The sequence below is a fragment of the Zingiber officinale genome, chromosome 9A (assembly GCF_018446385.1).
Source record: "Zingiber officinale cultivar Zhangliang chromosome 9A, Zo_v1.1, whole genome shotgun sequence".
Lineage (NCBI taxonomy): Eukaryota > Viridiplantae > Streptophyta > Magnoliopsida > Zingiberales > Zingiberaceae > Zingiber > Zingiber officinale.
In genome coordinates this window covers 2,474,026-2,483,912 of record NC_056002.1, presented here as the reverse complement: position 1 = coordinate 2,483,912, position 9,887 = coordinate 2,474,026, and positions in this window count along the sequence as shown.

Below are 9,887 nucleotides of genomic sequence, written 5' to 3'. Positions count from 1 at the left end.
GGGAGAATCGACCACCACAAAATTTATTGTCCTGTCCTCCCGAGCGGCTCCTCCCACGAGGTAGCCACCGGATCTCGTCTGACCGTATGAACTACATTCAGAACCCGTAGAGCGGGTTGTCATGGGCAACAGCTCGACTCGAATTGTAGTTGGTCAAACGCCTTTCTGAATATGATGTTGACCGAACTCCCTGTGTCAAATATGCGGTGAATAGTGTAATTTGCTATTACTGAATGAGCGTCGTCGTGGGGCACTTCGACTCCTTCTAAGTCCCCGGCCCGAAAGTGATTTCCGCCCACTTGCCCGCCTCTTGGTCGCAACCGATGCGTGGATCCGAGCCGGACGCCGCCTTTCGCTCGCTTGAATCTCCTCCGGCGGCCCACCAAAGAATAACGTTGATCTCGCCCGCAATATTGCTTCTATTCTCCTCTTCCCGAGCGACGGTTGGGACCTGCTCTGGACGCCTCGCCGATTCTCCTGCCTGAGACTGTGCCGACGCATGAGGCCGATGTTGCCTCTCGCAAGGGGTCCGGTCGGCTTCATGGGTCCTTTGTCTCCCGATGGGAGGAGACCGCTGCTCGCTTTCTTGGGAACGAGATTAACCACGAAGGGAAGACTTGACAATCCTTGTTCGTATCCGTCCGGTGGAAGGAGCGGAACATAGGGGTCCATCTCTTCTTTGGCTTAGGCCGAGTGGCTACCTCTTGTACATGGGACCTCACACGAGGGAGCGGGTTGCTTGAGCCCTTGGTCCCCTCGGCGGTTGATGAGCGGCTAAGGGTCTCCGCCGGCAGAGGAGCCCGTTCGTTGGTGTTTCTTCCCGCTGCCGCGCCTCCACGTTGATATATTCATTGGCCGTTGCAAGATATGATCATAATCTTGGAGGCTTTCGATGAGCGACGGAAGAAGTCCCCATCCACAAGGCCTTGCGTGAAGGCATTCATCATTGTCTCCGATGTGGCCGTGGGAATATCCATCGCCACTTGGTTGAATCGTTGGATGTAAGCTCGAAGCGATTCTCTCGGCTTTTTGGCGAACAAGCTGACACTTGTCTTCCGATAACGCCGACTGCTGGCGAAGTGGTGGAGGAAGGCCGTTCGGAAGTCCTTGAAACTAGTGATAGATCCGTCCGACAGCCCTCCGAAACCACCGCTGAGCCGATCCCGATAAAGTGGTAAGAAAGACTCGGCACTTTACTCCATCTGTGATGGAGCGTAGCTGTGTTATCGAACTTACCTAGATGATCATCCGGGTCTGTTGTTCCATTGTACTCGCCAATCGTCGGAGGCACGTAATGCTTGGGCAAAGGGTCTCGAGAATAGCCTCCGAGAATTGGCGATTGATCCGCTCGGGAGATGAATCCGCTCGGGGAGCTTTCCCTTTTCTGTCTCCCTCATTTCGTCTGAAGAAGATCCTCTATCTTTCCGAGCTGGTACGGTTTTAGGGGTGCGGAATAAGGCCCGATGGAACGCACGGTGGCTTGAGGTGCTTCCGCCGGCCACCCGACGCAGATGTTGCTGCTCGGCTACTACTTTCTGCTTTTTGCTCCACAAGTTTGGTGGCCCTCATCTCGACCAGGCGTCCAACTCTTCTTGTGAGAGTGCCACATTGTGTATTCTTCCACTGCCCATTGTCTCGCTCGGATGCGGTGCCCTACGCACGGCGCCAATTGATCCTGTCCGAACCAGGGGTCAACGAACGCTGGGGATGTGGCGCTCCCTACTAGATCCTCAGGTGCTCCGGTGAACCTGCAACAAAATCTAGCCGGGAGGGGTGTCCCGACGACGGCCCTCCGACGCTCAAGTCAAGCGAGAAAATAGATGAAGTGGCTTAGAAGCAGAAGACTCATGTACCTCCGGTTGAAGAAGTGGAGGCCTTATATAGACTTCTGAGGAGACTAATGTACATATACCGAGGCACACACACGTGTCCTCAACCCATACCCAGTATGGGCTTGTCAGAGGGACTATGCCCAGATATGGGTCTGTCAGAAAGACGTCCATAAGGCCATACCGCTACTGTATCAACCTCTCCGTGATGTGACGGCGAGATCCTCCATCGTGCACTCTTGTGTACGGCATAATCATCAGACATGCCTTTGCTGACATACCATATTCTGAGCCGAACGGATAGGCCGCTCGGCTAACCTTCGTACCCTCGCCCTTGTCCTGGCCGAACGGACCACCCGCTCGGCCCTTCGGTCCCAGCCGAGCATACGCCCCGCTCGGCCATTCGGTTCTCCCGCCTTGGCGTCGGAAACCCCAGTCCATGACTGGGTTATCTTTGGTTCCGCTCGGACCTACTCAGCTGCTCGGCGCGGCCATTAACCGCTTAGCCCTCCATCTGTCCTCAAGCTGAGACCCTTCAGGAAGTGGATCCCCCATTCTTACCGCCGGATCACTCTATATCCAGATTCCTTGATCTTCACTAAATCTACCTAGGCAACCAATCTAAATTACCAAAGCCCTAGGAACTATCTTGTACAGCATATTCTGAAAACAACCGAATGCCTAGCAACCAAAATTCTTGTACAGCATGAACCGAAAACAAAGAAGGAATGCACAGCTTAATCCGAATCAAAGAAGGAGAACCATAGCATGTTCTGAAATCAAAGAAGCCTAATAACCATCCTGCTAAAAGGCTACTGCATACAAAGGAACTCCAATCTGAATCCTATGAAGGCAAATTCAGGTTCATTGTTGGTTGCTAATCGGAAAACCTAGAGGTTCCACTGTACAAAAATTTTGTACAAAGGTCTGAACCTTTTCCTAGCTACCATGTGTTCTTTTAAATTAAATTTTGGATCCCCTGCGGAACTTAACACGTTTGATCCAAAACTTAATCTATTCGTTCTTTTAGGTTTTGACTTGGGTCTCCTGCGGAACTTAACACGTTCGACCCAAATCACCTTAAGTTATTAATTCCATTAAATATTAATTTCCATAATTGGTTCCCAGTACTGACGTGGCGAGGCACATGACCTTCTTGGATATGGGAGCAACCACCACCGACTAGACAAAACCTTTTATAGAAAGCTAATATTTAATTTCCTAAAATAACTTTAGGTTAACCAAAAAGAACAATCAAATTACAAGGAAAAATAAAACAAAAGAACACGACTTCGAAAAACATATTCGAAATACTAGAACGTAAGCCTCTTGTATTTGGTATTATTTCCATAAATAACTAGTATGATGCGGAAAGAAAAATTACTAGTTATACCTTGTAGAAAAACCTCTTGATCTTCTACCGTATTCCTCTTCTAACCTCGGACGTTGTGTGGGCAACGATCTTCCGAGATGAGAAACCACCAACCACCTTCTTCTCCTCCTAGCTAGGTTCGGCCACAAAAGAAGAAGCTTCACCAAGGAAGAAAATCAAAACACTAACCAAGCTCCAAGAGATACTAGCTTTCTCTCCTTCTTCTTCTTCTTCTCCAAGTAGTATCCGGCCACCACAAGAGCTCCAAGGGAGAGAGAGAGGTTCGGCCACCACAAGAGGAAGAGAGGGAGAGGATGGCCGGCCACACCAAGGAACAAAAGAGGGAGAGAAATAATAGAGGTTGTTCCATGAAGGCACCCTCACCCCTTCTTTTATATTCTTTGGCCTAGGCAAATTAGGAAATTTAATTACAATAAAATTTCCTCAATTTCCTTGACATGATTTAATTGAGAAAAATAAAATAAAATTTCCCCAATTGAAATCTTATGGCCGGCCACATCAATGAAGAACAAATTGGACAAGTTTCAATCAACAATTAAAACTTCCTAATTTGTTTCCGAAAATTTTAAAAAATAAAATTTCTCTTCAAAATCTCTTCATGGTTGATAAAAGGAAATTTCTATAATTTTAATTTTACAACATGTGAATAATTTTTAAAGAGAAAATAAAATATCTCACCAATCTACAAATAAGGAAATAGATCTAATCTCTTTCTTTAATCTTTTGTAGATCTTTTACAAGAGAGATATTTTAATTTTAATTCTCTTTAATAAATTATATCTCCCACATAATAAAAATTAAAATTAAAATCCCTTTTTAATTTAATTTAGCCGGCCCCCACTAGCTTGGGTTCAAGCTAGGGCCGGCCACCCAATCTTATACCTAGGCCGGCCCTAGCTTGGTTCCCAAGCTAGCTTGGATGGCCCCCTATTAGTGGGTATAGAAGGTTGGTATAGGTGGGTATAGTACTCTATAAATAAGAGGCTACGATAGAGACCGAGAGGAGGAATTGGTTTTGGTCTCCCGATAAAATTAAGCATCCCGTGTTCGCCCCGAACACACAACTTAATTTTATCAATAATAATTCATTCCACTAGAGAACTATTATTGAACTACCGCACCAATCCCAAATTACATTTTTGGGCTCCTTCTTATTATGAGTGTGTTAGTCTCCCTGTATTTAAGATATCGAATGTCCACTAATTAAGTGAGTTACTGACAACTCATTTAATTAATATCTTAGTCCAAGAGTAGTACCACTCAACCTTATCGTTATGTTGGACTAAGTCCACCTGCAGGGTTTAACATGACAATCCTTATGAGCTCCTCTTGGGGACATTATCAACCTAGTATCTCTAGGACACAGTTTCCTTCTATAATCAACAACACACACTATAAGTGATACTATTTCCCAACTTATCGGGCTTATTGATTCATCGAACTAAATCTCACCCATTGATAAATTAAAGAAATAAATATCAAATATATGTGCTTGTTATTATATCAGGATTAAGAGCACACACTTCCATAATAACCGAGGTCTTTGTTTCTTTATAAAGTCAGTATAAAAGAAACGACCTCAATTGGTCCTACTCAATACACTCTAAGTGTACTAGTGTAATTATACAGTCAAGATAAACTGATACCTAATTACACTACGACCTTCTAATGGTTTGTTCCTTTCCATTTTGGTCGTGAGCTACTGTTTATAATTTATAAGGTACTGATAACATTATCTTCTGCATGTGACACCACATACTATGTTATCTACAATATAAATTAATTGAACAACTACAACTAAATGTAGACAATTTGACCAAATGTGATTCTTTATTCATAATGAATGTTTACAAAGCTTAGACTTTCAGTATACACTCCAACAATCTCCCACTTATACTAATGACTAAGCTGTCATATCTTCTACCATACATCTGATTCCCATTCCCTCCACATGCCGATCAAAAGCTTTCGCCGGAAGGGCCTTAGTGAAAGGATCTGCCAGGTTATCCGCTGATGCAATCTTGGCGATGACAACTTCTCCTCGCTTCACGATATCTCGTATCAGGTGGTACTTGCGCTCTATATGTTTACTTGCCTTATGAGCTCGTGGTTCCTTCGAGTTTGCAACTGCACCGCTATTATCACAATAAATTGTGATAATTTTGGGCAAACCAGGAATCACATCTAAGTCCATTAGAAAGTTCCTGAGCCATACTGCTTCTTTAGCTGCCTCAGAGGCTGCTACATACTCAGCTTCCATGGTTGAGTCTGAAACGCATTTCTGCTTAACACTCCTCCATGAAATGACTCCACCTCCTAAAGTAAACACATAGCCTGATGTAGACTTACTGTTGTCCCTATCTTGTTGGAAATCCGTGTAACCCACATGGAGCAAATCGTCTGCTTGGTAAATTAGCATATAATCTCTAGTCCTTCCGAGGTACTTTAATATATGCTTTACCGCACCAATGTCCTTATCCAGGTTACTCGATATCTCACGACCATGCCCACTAAGAAACAAATATCGTGTCTCGATATAGCATTGCATACATAAGGCTTCCTACACCGAAGCATAAGGAACCTTCATTCTTATCTCCTTTGATGTCTTCGGAGACATCTCTTTAGATAGAGCTATTCCATGCCTAAAAGGTAAAAAACCTTTCTTGGAATCCTGCATACTAAAACGAGCAAGGATTGTATCTATATATGAAGCTTGGGACAGACACAACATTCTTTTCTTGCGATCCCTTATCATTTTAATCCCAAGAATGTGTGCACACTCTCCTAAGTCTTTCATATCAAATTGTTTGGACAACCATACCCTTACGTCTGATAATACCTTGACATTGTTGCCAATTAACAAAATATCATCTACGTATAGTACAAGAAATATCACCACGTTTCCGTTACACTTCTTGTATACACAAGACTCATCCGGACACTGAATAAATCCATACGACTGGATTACTTCATTAAACCGGATGTTCCAAGACCTTGAAGCTTGCTTCAGTCCATAAATGGACCGATTGAGCTTGCACACTAGATGTTCTTTGCCTTTTTCAATGAACCCTTCTGGTTGCTTCATATGAATGTTCTCTTCAAGACTTCCATTAAGGAAAGCTGTCTTGACATCCATTTGCCAAATCTCATAATCCATATGAGCAGCAATGGATAAGAGTATCCGGATAGACTTAAGCATGGCTACCGTGAAAAGGTCTCCTCATAATCGATTCCCTCATTCTGAGTGTACCCTTTCGCAACAAGCCTAACTTTGAAGGTCTCTACCTTCCCGTCTGTCCCTCTTTTCCTTTTGTAGATCCACTTGCATCCAACGACTTTTACACCATCGTGGTTCTACAAGCTCCCTGACCTTATTAGAGTACATAGACTCTATTTGTAATTCATTGCCTTTTGCCAAGATCTTGCATCTATATCTTAGAGTGCTTCGTCATATGTTCAGGGATCAGGTTCATGTTTACCCGGATCAAGTCCAAGACTCTCCCAAAACATGAATCTTCAGTCGCTTTACAACCTCCCACTACGACAAGGCACCGTCTCGTGGTTGTGTATCATGTGTGACATGTGTTGCGCCTCTTGTGGTACTTCATCTTGTCCTTGGTACTGAAATAGACATGTCCTCTCTAAGTTCTTCTAAAACAACTTTACATCGGGCTTGTGATCCATTATATAGTCTTCTTAAAACCGGGCATTGGTGCTAACAATGACCTTCCGTCTTTAGGACTATAAAATAAACCACCTTCGCTCCTTTGGGATATCCTACAAACACGCGAACTTCTGACGGATTCTAACTTATCAAGATTTAGTTTCAGACATGTGCCGGACTACCCCAAATCTGAATATGTCTTAGACTGGCTTTCGCCCATTCCACAATTCTATGGGAGTAGAAGAAACTGATTTAGAAGGTACTAAGTTCGGAACGATACTCTGCTTTTCCAGAGCATATCCAAAACGAATTTGGTAATTCTGAATAACTCATCATCGATCTAACCATCTCCATAAGAGTCCTATTCCTTCGCTCTGCTACACCATTCTGGGGTGTTCCAGTGCGAATAATTGGGATTGAATCCTTCGATAAGTAATTCCTAAACTCTCCTAAGAGGTATTCGCCACCACGATCCGATCAGTAGTGTCTTGATACTTTTACCTAGTCGTTTCTCCACATCAGCCTTGTATTCTTTGAACTTATCAAAGCACTCGGACTCTGCGCATTAGGTAAATGTATCCATATCTTGAATAATCGTCTATGAAAGAGACAAAATATTCAAAACCTCCTCTTGCCTGGACAGACATAGGACCACACAAATCAGAGTGAACCAACTCTAACACTTCTTTGGCTCTATACCCCTTGGCCTTGAACGACCTCTTGGTCATTTTACCTTCCAAGCAAGATTCACAAGTTGGAAAATTTTCCAACTCAAATGAACTCAAAAGTCCATCGGCTATAAGCCTCTGAATCCTACTTAAGTTAATATGACCAAGCCTTAGATGCCAAAGATATGCTTGGTTCATTTCCGAAGGTTCTTTTCTCTTATTAGAGTTAGAAGATGAGTTATAAATTTCCATATTTTGCTTTGTGGAAGAAATTGGATTTAAAGTATACAAATTGCCAACTAATGCACCAGAACAGATAATCACTTTATTTCTTTTAATAACTACATCGTTACTGAAAGAAACTGAATATCCATCTAAAAACAGTTTAGAAACTGAAATTAAATTCTTTCTAAAACTGGGTACATAAAGACAATTTCTTAAAATTAAATTTCTATTTCTACTAAAAGATAAGTAGACGTCTCCCACTGCAACCGCCACCTTAGTAGCATTGCCCATGTAGACGGTAATCTCTCCTTGATAGTCGTCGGGTTTCCTCGAACCCCGCAAGGAATTGCAGACATGATCAGTGGCTCACACACCAGGCACCGGTAGATAACACCGCTAAACATGTTTCAACAACTAGAGTATGAGATATACCTTTGTTTTGGTTCCTACGAGGACAATCCGCCTTCCAATGTCCTGCTTACAGATGAAGCACTTGCCCTTCTTCTTCATTCCAGCTTTAAATCCCGCTCCGAGATTTATTCACTTTCTTTGAACCAAATTGTTTCTTCTTCTTCTTCCTCTCGGTTTAAAAGTAGAACCATTTTCAAGATAGTGAATTTGAGCATTGTGACGAAATAATCCTTCAGCTGCTTGTCAGTAGTTCCGCTAATGAATAAACCCTCTTATTCATATTATAATTCAAACCGAAATGCTAGATAGCGTTTGGAGGATCATATCGATCCGGGTTTCCATCAATTTCTCCTCCAAGGATCTCTATCTCGCTTAGATAAGCCATCATTTTAGGATATGATCCCTACGGAGTACCCTCTTGCATGGTGGCCATTATCTTTCTCATGGCTTCTTGCCTAGAAGCCCTATCCGATGACCAAAGAGTTCCTTGAGATTGTTCATAATATCATAGTCGTTGGTAAATCTCGATGCTGATGTTGCAATACATTTGACATTGAAGCCAAAATGTAACACCGCGCCATCTCATCAGCTTTTACCCATTTCCTATGATATTCAATCTCCTCTTGAGTAGATTCACCAGTAGGTGCTTCAGGGCACTGCTCAGTCAGTACAAATTTATAGCTTTCAGCAGTAAGAACAATGTCTAGGTTTCTTTTCCAATCTATGTAGTTTGGTCCAGTAAGTCTATTCTGTTGAAGTATGATGGACAGTGGGTTGAAAGTCATCCTAAGAATCACAAATAACTTTTGGTCAGAACTCTTAAATTTAGAATAATATTGATTCCTCAAACAATACTATTTTAAATTAACCAACACCTCAAAACACCGTGAATTTTGTATGCCACGTTAGTGTGGACGTATACAAATTCAACATTTGTAAAAGGAGGGTTTTAACCCATTAATTTTATTATCTTGTCAACCTAACTTTTTGACAAATAAAATTAATAGTTGGTATCTTTTGGTCACACAAATAATAGCAGTGACTCCGATGGGGAGGATACTATTAGGTGTGTCTAAGTGTATACCATTACTTGACACTAAGTCCATTAATAAGATTATGCCCCTTCCGTTGGGGAAGATCACACGCTCTTAATTAACTTCCTATAATCATCCAAAAATGGAAGTCTGTTCTAGTGATCCACAAACAAGCTCATCCGTTATGGAGGAAGGCACTCAGAGCCAACGCAAGCTTGTTTGCATCACTTACAAACCAGTAATGGAGACCATGGGATTTATTTAAAAATCTCTCTCCCACTTAGTTATTTATAAACGAGGAATTTTAACTATGCTAGCCTACTAGTCATGTATACTAACATGCACACACAGCATAATATAAAAGCAATAAATAGAAAATCTAATTTTCAACTATTATGGCTTTTATAGTTGTCCTCCGTGTGTTGTCATCCCAAGCTGCTGCCATATTTGGCCACCGCCACCGGGTCTAATTGTCGCATCCATCTTGTTCCTTGTTCCGCTGCGCCTCTGGTCCTCAGAAGGTTCCACGCTTTGAAAGATTTGATCCGCGACATAAATAGAATTTTACAATTTTGATCCTATATTCCATAAAAGGAATGTACATGTATCTAGATCAAAAAATAAAATCCTAATAAAACTAAATACAGCTTCTGCTGTATTTTT